This window comes from Marmota marmota, unplaced genomic scaffold (assembly GCF_001458135.2).
Source record: "Marmota marmota marmota unplaced genomic scaffold, marMar, whole genome shotgun sequence".
Classification (NCBI taxonomy): Eukaryota; Metazoa; Chordata; class Mammalia; order Rodentia; family Sciuridae; genus Marmota; species Marmota marmota.
In genome coordinates this window covers 62431262-62442027 of record NW_025999900.1, presented here as the reverse complement: position 1 = coordinate 62442027, position 10766 = coordinate 62431262, and positions in this window count along the sequence as shown.

Below are 10766 nucleotides of genomic sequence, written 5' to 3'. Positions count from 1 at the left end.
AATTTATCTCTGTCCAATTTTAAGTATTAAGTATGATTTTCATTTTATTTATATCTAAAATGTTTTGATTTTCTGTTTTAATATCTTCTTAAACTAAAGAGATAGCTTTTCAATTCAAAGTGAAAACTTTGTTTTCCTAATTCTCTTATACTTTAAATATAATGTATACTCTAATTCTTCCTATTTTCTGCTTTTGTGAATATATTAATATTTGATTTGACCCATCCTTTATGGTGAATTTCGTTTTCTTTATTAGTGGAATTTGAAAAGGCTGGCATTTTCTGTTTGGCACTGCACGTTAATGGTGTGTTCAGTTTTTTTCTGTATTTTTACTTATTTTTGTTTACTTGATGTGACATTTGATCTCAGAGGAATGTGTTAAAATCTTCTATTATGATTGTGGATTTATTGGTTTTTCTTTGCATCTCCAACAGGTTTTGTTTTATGTAGTTGGGAGGTTTGTTACTGGATGTGTGAATGTTCCTCTTGATGGAGTGTAATATTTAATAATATTGAGATCCCTTTTTGTCCTATTTAATATTTTTGACTTGGAGTCTATGTTGTCTGATATATATTTTTCTTCACCTCTTTTATTTAAGCATTTGCTGGCTTCTCTTCTTCCATCTGTCTGTTTTTAGGCTCCCCCTGTCATTTTGTTTTAGGGGCATGCCTTATAAACATATCGTAGCAGGATTTTTCTTTTTTTAATACCCGGTCAGAAAATTGTTATCTTTTCATAGGGGTATTTGACCCATTCACATTTATTGTAATCGTTGGTATTGTTCAATTTAACAATGCTCTTAATTTCCATCTATTTTGCTTTCTCTTCCTTTCCAGTGTCTGTCAGGTAAGCTTAGTGCTCTTCAGTCTTCTGATCTCCTCGAGGGTATTAAAAGGGTTCTCATAATATAAAATTCACAGTTTTGAATTCATAATATAAAAAAACTAAGAACGGTTTGACGGACCACACGCGATCATGATAAATGAAGGATGGGATTTTAAGGACAGAGAATTCTTGTGGTCATTGGGTCACAGTCAGCTAGTAAGAAAGCCACAGCAGCTTTTCCCTGGCTGATTCCTGGGAAGGCACTTGCTGGTTCTCTAGAGTGGGCCATGGCATCTCTAGGAGCTGGGAGGTGAGAGGCTGGAGTGAGAGCCCTGGAAACCCTCCAGGGCTACGTATGTGCTGCCATGTGAGTGAGTCTGAGTCAGGCGTGGGCTGCAGGGACCCCAGGAGGAGGTGGAGAGCGAGGAGGTGAATCACAGAGATGCAGGGTGGTTGTGGGGCTGGAGACTCTCCTGTGAGCACTGCGTAGAGAGCACTAAGGGGGGGACAGTGTGGCGGGGCGTGCTGAGGGGAGAGCCTGCAGGCCTTGGGCTGGCGCAGGAGCAGGCAGATCGCTGGGCCCTGAGGAGTCCCTGAGGGGTCCGATGTAGAGAGAGTGAATGTCACTGAACTGAGAAGGGACTTTGGGGGCCTGAGAGCGTTCGACTCAGTGTGTGGCCTGCCCTGTGGTGGGAGCAAGTGGAGCTTTTGTGATAGTTGCGCTGGTCACTGGTCGTTATTAACAGGGAAGGCAGCCAGAGGGAACCCAGGTGTTTTGGAAACTTCCATATCACCAACACTGTCCATGCCATGGACTCCCACAGCCGTCCTGCCTCCTGGGTGGTCCTCCCACTGCAGGACAGATTAGGAGGCGGAGATTCAGGAAGCTGGAACAGCCGGCTCAGCCGCCCAAGGCTGGGAATGATCCCTGCAGCTCAGAGATCCTGGTGGAGAATGGCGGGGAAGCTCTGGGTACCTTAGAAACACATGCCATACTCCCTCCATGGCTGAGTCACCTTGGCACCACCGCCCTGCAGGGCTTGCCATGGACGGGTGGGCATTCCAGAGCAGGGCCCTGGGGGAAGGTCAGGAGCAGCGTAGGTCGGAAAGGGCCTCAGCCCTCCACCAGGCCACAGAAGCACAGTGACAAGGTCCATGCCAGCCTGTGTGTGCAGCCCACTAAGAAGCCCCTGCAGATGAGCGACAGGCTGTCTGCGGCCACAGAACAATGGGCCTTGCCCACGAGGCCCCTACTCCAAGAGCTCCCGGCCCCACCACCGTGTAGCCTCAACAGCCCGACCAGCAGAGGTCAGTTTTGATTTTCCCATTTCCATGCGGCTCATTCGGATGTCCCCACAATGCAGACAGCTCTGTCACAGGAGGAGGGTTCCCTGCCTCGGTTCCTTACTCTGGGCTCCCCTTGAGGGAAAGGTGGGTATCCACCACTCGACGGCAGCCTGGACTTCAGCAGGCACCCCATGTACATCTGGAGTCCGTGAGAACCCAGGCCACTGAGATCCTAAGAGGTGAGCCGAGAATCTCCACCGCCCCTGGGCTTGTGCCTGCCTGTGGCCAGGACTCCCTGTGGCCCTCCCCCAGCAACCGCTCTCACCCCCTCCCTCTGCAGGCCCTTGTCCCAGTGGTGGGGCTCCGGGCCCACAAAGCGTCCCTACTCCTGTGTTAGCAGAGGACTCCTGGAGCCTGTACAGGAGAAGGAGCATGAATCGAGGTCTGTAATCCAGGACAGAAATCCCTGGAAGCACTAGCTTCCATTTGGCCTGTGTCATCCCCAAGACGAGACACCCAGGACCACTATCAATTAGACAATGTGTCTCTTTATAATGGAACTTTGCCTATTAAGATGGAGATTTTCGACTCATGTTCTGGGAGAGATCGGCTGCTTCTAATGGCCATAAGTTTTAATGCTTTACGATTCGGCATGAGAATGTTAAGTAACACCCGCAGAACCATTATGGAATTTAATGTGCGCTCGTATTCTCGGCCGTGGAAATCTGCTTGAGTTCCAATTACTAAAGGGATATATTTACCAGAGGATCTCAAAGCACCTTATAATTACTAGAATATTATTTTGTTCTCAATTATGGGAACCATCAAAAACATCTTTCAAAGGGAAATTGCAGCTAGACAGATTATGAATTAATAATACTAATAATACTAACAATAGCAATAATAAATAAAAAGGGTTAGTGATATGTCCATACAAACAACAGTCGTCTCTTTCTGTTCCATCCTTCTACTTGATTCACACGACAACCCCAGGAGCGAAGGAATATTGTTCCCATTTTGAAAATGAAATTAAAATACTTAGAGAAATTATAGATAAAGGAAAGCTCAGTCTTGGAAAAATGCTCGTCTCTGCCTCTGGCTGCATAGGCCGAGGGAAGAACCACGTCACCCACAAGAATATTCCCAAATGTTGGCGATCCGTAGCCAACACTGACTGCCCCCAAAATTCCCACCACTGAATGCTGTGGTTGTCTGGATGACAGTGTACTGCGGTCTCCAGGGACTTGTGGGGACAATCAGGGATCTTCAAGTTCATCCACCAGCCCTGCATGCTATAACCCCCTCTTGACAGCGGGGAGTTCAGGGGTCTCCTCCCACGGATCCCAGCTTCTTTGGCAACGCTGACAGGTATCCGTAAGGTTTTCTTTATTTTTAATATTTTTTATTTGTTCTAACTAGTTATACATGACAGTAGAATGCATTTTGACACATCATACATAGATGGAGTACAACTTCTCATTCTTGTGGTGAACATGATGTAGAATCGCACCTGCCATGTAATCCTGTATGCCCAGAGGGTGATAATGTCCAATTCATTCCAGCCTCCATCCTGTCTCCATGCCCTCTCCCCTCTCCTCTTTCCCTCTACTTAATCCAAAGTACCTCTATTTTTTCCTAGCCCCCCATTATTGTGAATTAACATTCTCATATCACAGAAAACATTTGGCCTATGATTTGGGGGGATTGGCTTATTTCACTTAGCATGATATTCTCCAGCCTCATTCATTTACCTGGAAATGTCATAATTTCATTCTTCTTTAAGGCTGAGTCATATTCCATTGTGTATATATACCACATTTTCTTTATTCATCCCTCTGTTGAATGGCATCTAGGTTGGTCCCATAGTTTAGCTATTGTGAATTGAGCTTCTATAAACATTGATGTGGCTGCGTCACTGTAGTATGCTGATTTTAAGTCTTTTGGAAGTGGGATAGCTGGGTCCAACAGTGGATCTGTTTCAAGTTTTCTGAGGTATCTCTATACTGCTTTCCAGAGTGGTTGCACCAATTTTCAGTCCCATCAGAAATGTATGAGTGTGCCTTTTCCCTGACATCCTCACTAACATTAATTGCTTATCTTCTTGATGATTGCCATTCTGACTGGAGTGAGATGAGTAGTTTTGACTTGCATTTCTCTAATTGCTAGAGATGAACATTTTTTTCATATATTTGTTGATCGATTATATTTTTTCTTCTGTGAAGTGTCTGTTCAGTTCCTTAGTCCATTTATTGATTAGGTTATTTGTTTTTTTTGGTATTGAGTTTTTTTAATATATCCTGGAGATATAGTGCTCTGTCTGAGGTGCATGTGGTAAAGATTTCTCCTCAATATGTAGGCTCTCTATTCACATTATTGATTGTTTCCTTTGCTAAGAAGAAGCTTTTTAGTTTGAACCCATCCCATTTGTTGATTCTTGATTTTACTTCTTGTTCTTTAGGAGTCTTGTTAAGGAAGTCAGGTCTTAAGCTGACATGGTGAAGATTTGGGTCTACTTTTGCTTCTGTTAGGTGCAGGGTCTCTGTTCTAGTACTTAAATCTTTGATTCACTTTGAGTTGAGTTTTGTGCAGGGTGAGAGATAGAGGTTTAATTTCATTTTGTTACATATGGATTTCCAGTTTTCTTGGCACCATTTATGGAAGAGGCTATCTTTTTCTTCAATGACTGTTTTTGGAGTTTTTGTTTAGCATGAGATAACTGTATTAATGTGGGTTTGTTTCTGTGTCTTCTATTCTGTACCATTGGTCTGCATATCTGTTTTGGTGCCAATACCATGCTGTTTTTGTTACTATTGTTCTGTTGTATAGCTTGAGGTCTGGAATTGTGATGCTACCTGCTTCACCTTTCTTGCTTTAACTATTCTGGGTCTCTTAGTTTTCCAGATGGATTTCATGATTGCTTTTTCTAGTTCTACGAAGAATGTCATTGGGATTTTAATTGAAATTGTATTAAATCTGTATAATGCTTTTGGTAGTATGGCCATTTTGACAATATTAATTCTGCCTTTCTAGGAGCATGGGAGATCTTTCCATCTTCTAAGGTCATCTTCGATTTCTTTTTTTAGTATTCTGTAGTTTCATTGTAGAGGTCTTTCACCTCTTTTGTTAGGTTGATTCCCAAGTATTTTATTTTATTTTTTGAGACTATTGTGAATGGGGTAATTTTTCTATTTTTTCTTTCAGTGGATTCATCACTGATATATAGGAACACATTTAATTTATGGGTGTTAATTTTATATCTTTCTACTTTGGATTCAGAAGTTTTCTAGTGGATTTTTTTTTTTTTAGAAACATGTCATTGGCAAATAGTAATTGTTTGAGTTCTTTTTCTATTTGTATCCCTTTAATTTCTTTTATCTGTCTAGTTGCTCTGGCTAGAGTTTCCAGGACTATGTTGAATAGAAGTGGTGAGAGACGGCATCCTTGTCTTGTTCCAGGTTTTAGACAGAATGCTTCCAATTTCCTCCATTTAGAGTGATGTTGGCCCTGGGGCTGGGGTTGTGGCTCAGTGGGAGAGCGCTTGCCTAGCACGTGTGAGGCCCTGGGTTCTGCCCTCAGCACCACATAAAAATAAATAAATAAAATAAAAGGTATTGTGTCCAACTATAATTAAAAATATTTATTAAAAAATAAGAATGATGTTGGCCTTGGGTTTAGCATATATAACTTTTATACTGTTGAGGTATGTTTCTACCATCCCTAGTTTTTCTTGTGTTTTGAACATAAAAGGGTGCTGTATTTTGTCAAATGCTTTTTCTGCATCTATTGAAATGATCATGTGATTCTTATCTCTATGTCTGTTGATGTGATGAATTATGTTTATTGATATCCATACAATGAGCCAATCCTGCATCCCTGGGATCAACCCCATTTGATTGTGGTGCAATATCTTTTTAATATGTTTTTATATGTGATTTGTCAGAATTTTATGGAGAATTTTTTGCGTTATCCACCAAGGATCAGCCAAGCCTGGCCCAGCTCAGACAAACTACCTGTAGCATTGGAGAAGGAAGTGGTTATGTACATGGGGTTTCAGGGTGTCTGTGACACAGCCAGAGTCAACTGATTCTTCATCTTTTCCAGCTACCTTCCTTGGGCCTCCATGTCCTTTCCTGCAAGCTGACCTCAGGGGCCCTCCTCCAATGCCAGGGGTAGCAAGCCCAGCCCTGTCCCCAGGTATGTCCCCTGGCCTCAGCCCACACTGCTTCCTGGATGTTCAAGCAGGCCTCTCTGTCCCTGCCTTGTGCCTCCCCATCCCTCCTCTGTCCCTTCCCGTAGGATGAACCATTACTCTGAGCTCTCTCTGCAATGGTTTTGCTCCACGCTTACCTTCTTGGTCAGATTGGGCCCATTTTAGGATAAGGGCTGAGCTTCAGGCGTCTCAACCCCACAGCACCGGAGCGCATTGCGGGATGTGTGGATGGACCTGTGGCTAGTGGGGCTGGCCTTGGCTGAGGCCCACCATGGACTGCACATCCTTCATCCTGTTGGATGCTCAGCCAGGGGCCTCGTGGGCAGGAACCATTCCCACTTTACAGATGAGTGACAGAGGAGCACAGTGGCCACCAAGTTGCCTGCACAAGGTGATGGAGCTGGTACTTGAAGCCAGCCAGCTGGGCTCCAGAGCCAGCGCTGGTAACCACCAGCCACACTGTCTCACAGGACAGGAGAGGATCAGGAGGGAGTTTAGGGTAGAACCAACGGGTGCTGGGGAAGCCACGCTGCTTGAGGTGGGAGTGGGTGTGTGTGCAGGAGTGAATGAATGAGTGAAGTTGACGGCCACTCTCTGAGGGAAGGGGCACTGGTGTGTGGATGCACTAACGGACGAGAGTGTACATACCTGGGTCCACACACAGATGGCCGGATGAGTCCTGAGCCCCTGCAGGGAGATTGTGCTGCTGGGCTGGGTACAAGGTCAGCCGGTGGGGCCTCTGGCCACCAGGCCCAGCCATGCTTCGCTGTTGCCACTGCACATGATGCAGGTTCCTTACCAAGCTGCAAATTCAATTTCTCAAAATAGCTTCCGATAATGCACGGCACAGCGATGGCAGGCAGGGCAGCCCACTCCAGATGCAGCGAGGAGCACTTCAGAGGCTCATTGTAATCAGCAGACGGATCTTGGCTCAGGCTGTTGTCTCCTCTTCCAGCTTCTGACTCTCAACAGGCCCTTGGCTTCCCCTTCCCTGGGTCTCCACCTCTGCAGGAGGCTTAGCTTGAGGAGACAGCATGCGCTCAGACGCCTGCTGAGATCGGCTGCCATAGCCCCTTCTGCACCCAGGTGACTTCCCAGCTCTTCAGGGGATCCTGCGCCTAGAACATGACCTCTGAGCCCTTAGCTGGGCTCCAAGTCCTTCGCCTCCGACAGTCCCTACTGCTCCAGGATCAGTTCACTCCCCTCCCTGCTGCCACACTGGACCTTCCTCGGGTCCCACAGTGCATCTCCTGGAATCTCCTGGAATCTGCCACTCCTCCCTCACCTGCACAGGTCATCCCAAGGGACGCTTATCCCCCTGCCAGCCCTGGGGTGATGGGAACAGGCTCTGTGCTTTGTGCCTTGCAGCTATTTATTACCATGCCCTGCCTTGCACACGGAGCTGAGAGCTCCTTAAAGGCTTATTTATATTTGTATTCTAGTTCATTGATTGCTGTTGAATATGTACATTACAAGCTACAATTACTGATCATTTTATGACAATTATTGTCTGTTTTTTTTTTCCCCCATGGAACAACTAGTCCTGAACTGACGGGCATGGCCTCTGAGCTTTTGCACAGCTAAACCCTGTTTCACATCTCGCTTCTGCCACCACCCCTGTGAGCATAACCTAGCGGCTCAGCCCACGTTGTATCACAGTTCAGCCATAGCACAGGCGAATGGCCAAACCATCTGCACCTGGGTTTTCTCCCTTGGGAAGTGGGGACTATGCTGTTTATCATGTTGTACTGAAAATTTACAATAAAGTAAGTAAAGTACTTGACAAAATGTTTGACTTGTACTGATGTTGGGATTGGTTTGTTTGTGTTTGTGTTTTAGTCCTGGGCATCAGGCCCAGGCCTTGGACATGCCAGTCACATCCTCTACCACCGGGCCACATCCCATTCCCCTAGAATGGTTATTATCTTGAAAATGACACCCCGGCTTAAGTGTGTGGCTATGTTGGCTTCTTATTAAGTGAGAGCCCTGGGCTGGCTCTGGTGTTATCATACTTAACACCCAGGTCTACAGGAAGGCCACGGCTATTCCCAGAACCCTAAGTGGTGCATGTGGAAACCAAGCCTCAGAGCTGCAAGCCAAGGTCACCCAGCACCTGGGGGCATTAGACCATCCCTCACAGAAGAGGCTACCGTTAGGGAGGTTTGGGCCATGCCAATCCCACATCAGAGCGGAGCTCCCTGCAGGTGCGGGGATGTCTGTGGGGTCTCCAGACGCTTGTGCCTTGCATGAGCACAGTCTCATTCCCAGAACCTGGGATGCCTCCCTTACATGCTTCCGGGGGTTGTAAAAGCGTCCATCTTGGCCACGCTCTCATATCGGTAACCCTCCTTGTACTGAGAGGTGCTTAGATGTCCCTGTGTAGCAATTTTTTTTTCCAAAGTTGTTCACAGTTTGTTGAAAGGTGACGTTCTTTTGTGATAATTGACTTTGAAGGTCTTTAGAACCTCAGGCTTTTCACAGGAAGGAGCCAGAGAGGTGACATTCACACACCCGCAGGTAGGTTGTAGGTTCGTTTATTCAAGCCACAGAAACGCACTGAGACCTTAGACACTGGGAGGATCTGCAAGTGGGAGAAGGACGCCTGTCAGGGAGCATTAAAGCCTGAAGAGGGGACAAAACAGAGGGAAAAGGCTCCCCTAAAGGCCCTCCCACGTACTTCCTCCAACCCTCCAGGCAAGCCCTGGTCCTGGGTTAGCCACACGCTCTCAGCCCTGACTGCCATGCAGAGAAAGTGAGTTTGCTTGCCCAGGTACTTACTTGGTGCCTTCTATGGGCCAGGTCTTTTGCTGGGTGCTTATGGGGAAGACCCCATGAAGCCATCTGCAAGGTGCTGTGTCCTGCAGGGCATGGATGACCAGTGAGTTGGTCAGCAGGGCGGGGTGACGTGGGCTCTGCCAGGGGAAAGGACAGGAGGTGGGGTGCACGTGGTACTGCCGGTTACCGGTGACCAGTCCTGCTCCCTCCCACGGTGAAGTGAGACATTAGAGAAGCGCGCAGAGGCAAGCATATAAAGCAGGGTTTATTTAAAGAGGGGTAACATAGACTTCTCCTGGGAGGGAGGTGGGCCATAGCTGGTGTCCTGGTATCCCAAGAAGTGAGCGTGTTCTTTTTATATGTCCTAGCCTTCTTTCCTTCTCCTGCTCTCTTCTCCTTATCTCTCTCTCTTTCCTGAGCAACTAGGCCCGGGAGATGCGCAGGTGGGATGGCCAAAAGGTGAGACGAAGATGGGCTGCAGGGACCCAGATGGAGTGATCTGGGCAGGAAGGGGGTGTAATTAACAGCTCCCTGTAGGGAGGGACAATCCCTGAGACAGTTACCTTAGCAACAGGGGCAAGTTATCTTGATAAGTGGAGGAAGGGCTCTAGCATTTCAGTCTCTCCCCAACTTCCCAGACCCGGATTGGCCTCCTTGATCTGACCTGACCTGATTTACCTTTCTAGACGGATTGCCTCGTCCACTTTTGGCTTCACCCTAGGATATCCAAGAGGCTCCCCACAGGAGGGCCTCAGGGTGCAAGGACTGAGGCCAGATAAATTGAGCACAGGGATGGAGAGGGTCCAGGGCACACAGGCGTCCTGGGCCCAGTTGCCGGGGAGACAGAAGGAGAGCTGCCATCCGGCCCATCTCTCCTCTCCCTGTAGGTCCCAGAGGGTCCTGCTCTCTGCAGACCCAGCCCCTTTTGAAAGCCGGCATGAGAACATTCGTGTTATACAAATCATAATTTTAACCAATGCACTCTAATAACCAGGATGTTCTCAACTAGCACTTTCTGAACGTGTGCAATGACCTCTTGTCCTGACGCCGGTGTGTGGCTGGTGGTGTGGAAGACCTGCCACCATGAGTGTAGGGGCCTTCAATGGAATGCTCTGGAAGCAGCGGCTTCATCATTGGACAAGGTTTTCTGGTGGCATTTTGAGCTGCAAGATGGGACTCGAGCTGCTGGTCCTGTGCTGGCCTCTTCTTCCACTGGGGTTTTCTCCACCACCTTTGGTCTTGCTCCAGCTGACTGAGGGTAGTCTTAGTTTCCACCCTCTGGCCACTCTCATCCCAGGACCCTGGCCTGTGGGGTGGCCAGAAGTTCACTTTGACAACATTCTGCTCCATCTCCCGGGAACAGTCTCTCGTGCATCCTGAGATGTGGAACTTCCCCGAGTTTCTGCATAAGCTTCATGACGGTTACATTGCTAGTTTTGTTTTGATTTCTGATTCTAAAATTAACGCTTGGGTGTTGAAGACAAATTGAAAAACACAACATTTCTGCAATCTGTGTATGGGGTGAAGGTGGGAGTTCATAACCCACTTGAATCAAAGTGCCGAATATGTTATGTCAAGAAATTTGTAATGTTTTGAACAACCCACAATAAAAAATTAAAAACAAAAACAAAACAAAAAAAAAAAAAAAAAAAAAAAAAAAAAAAAAAA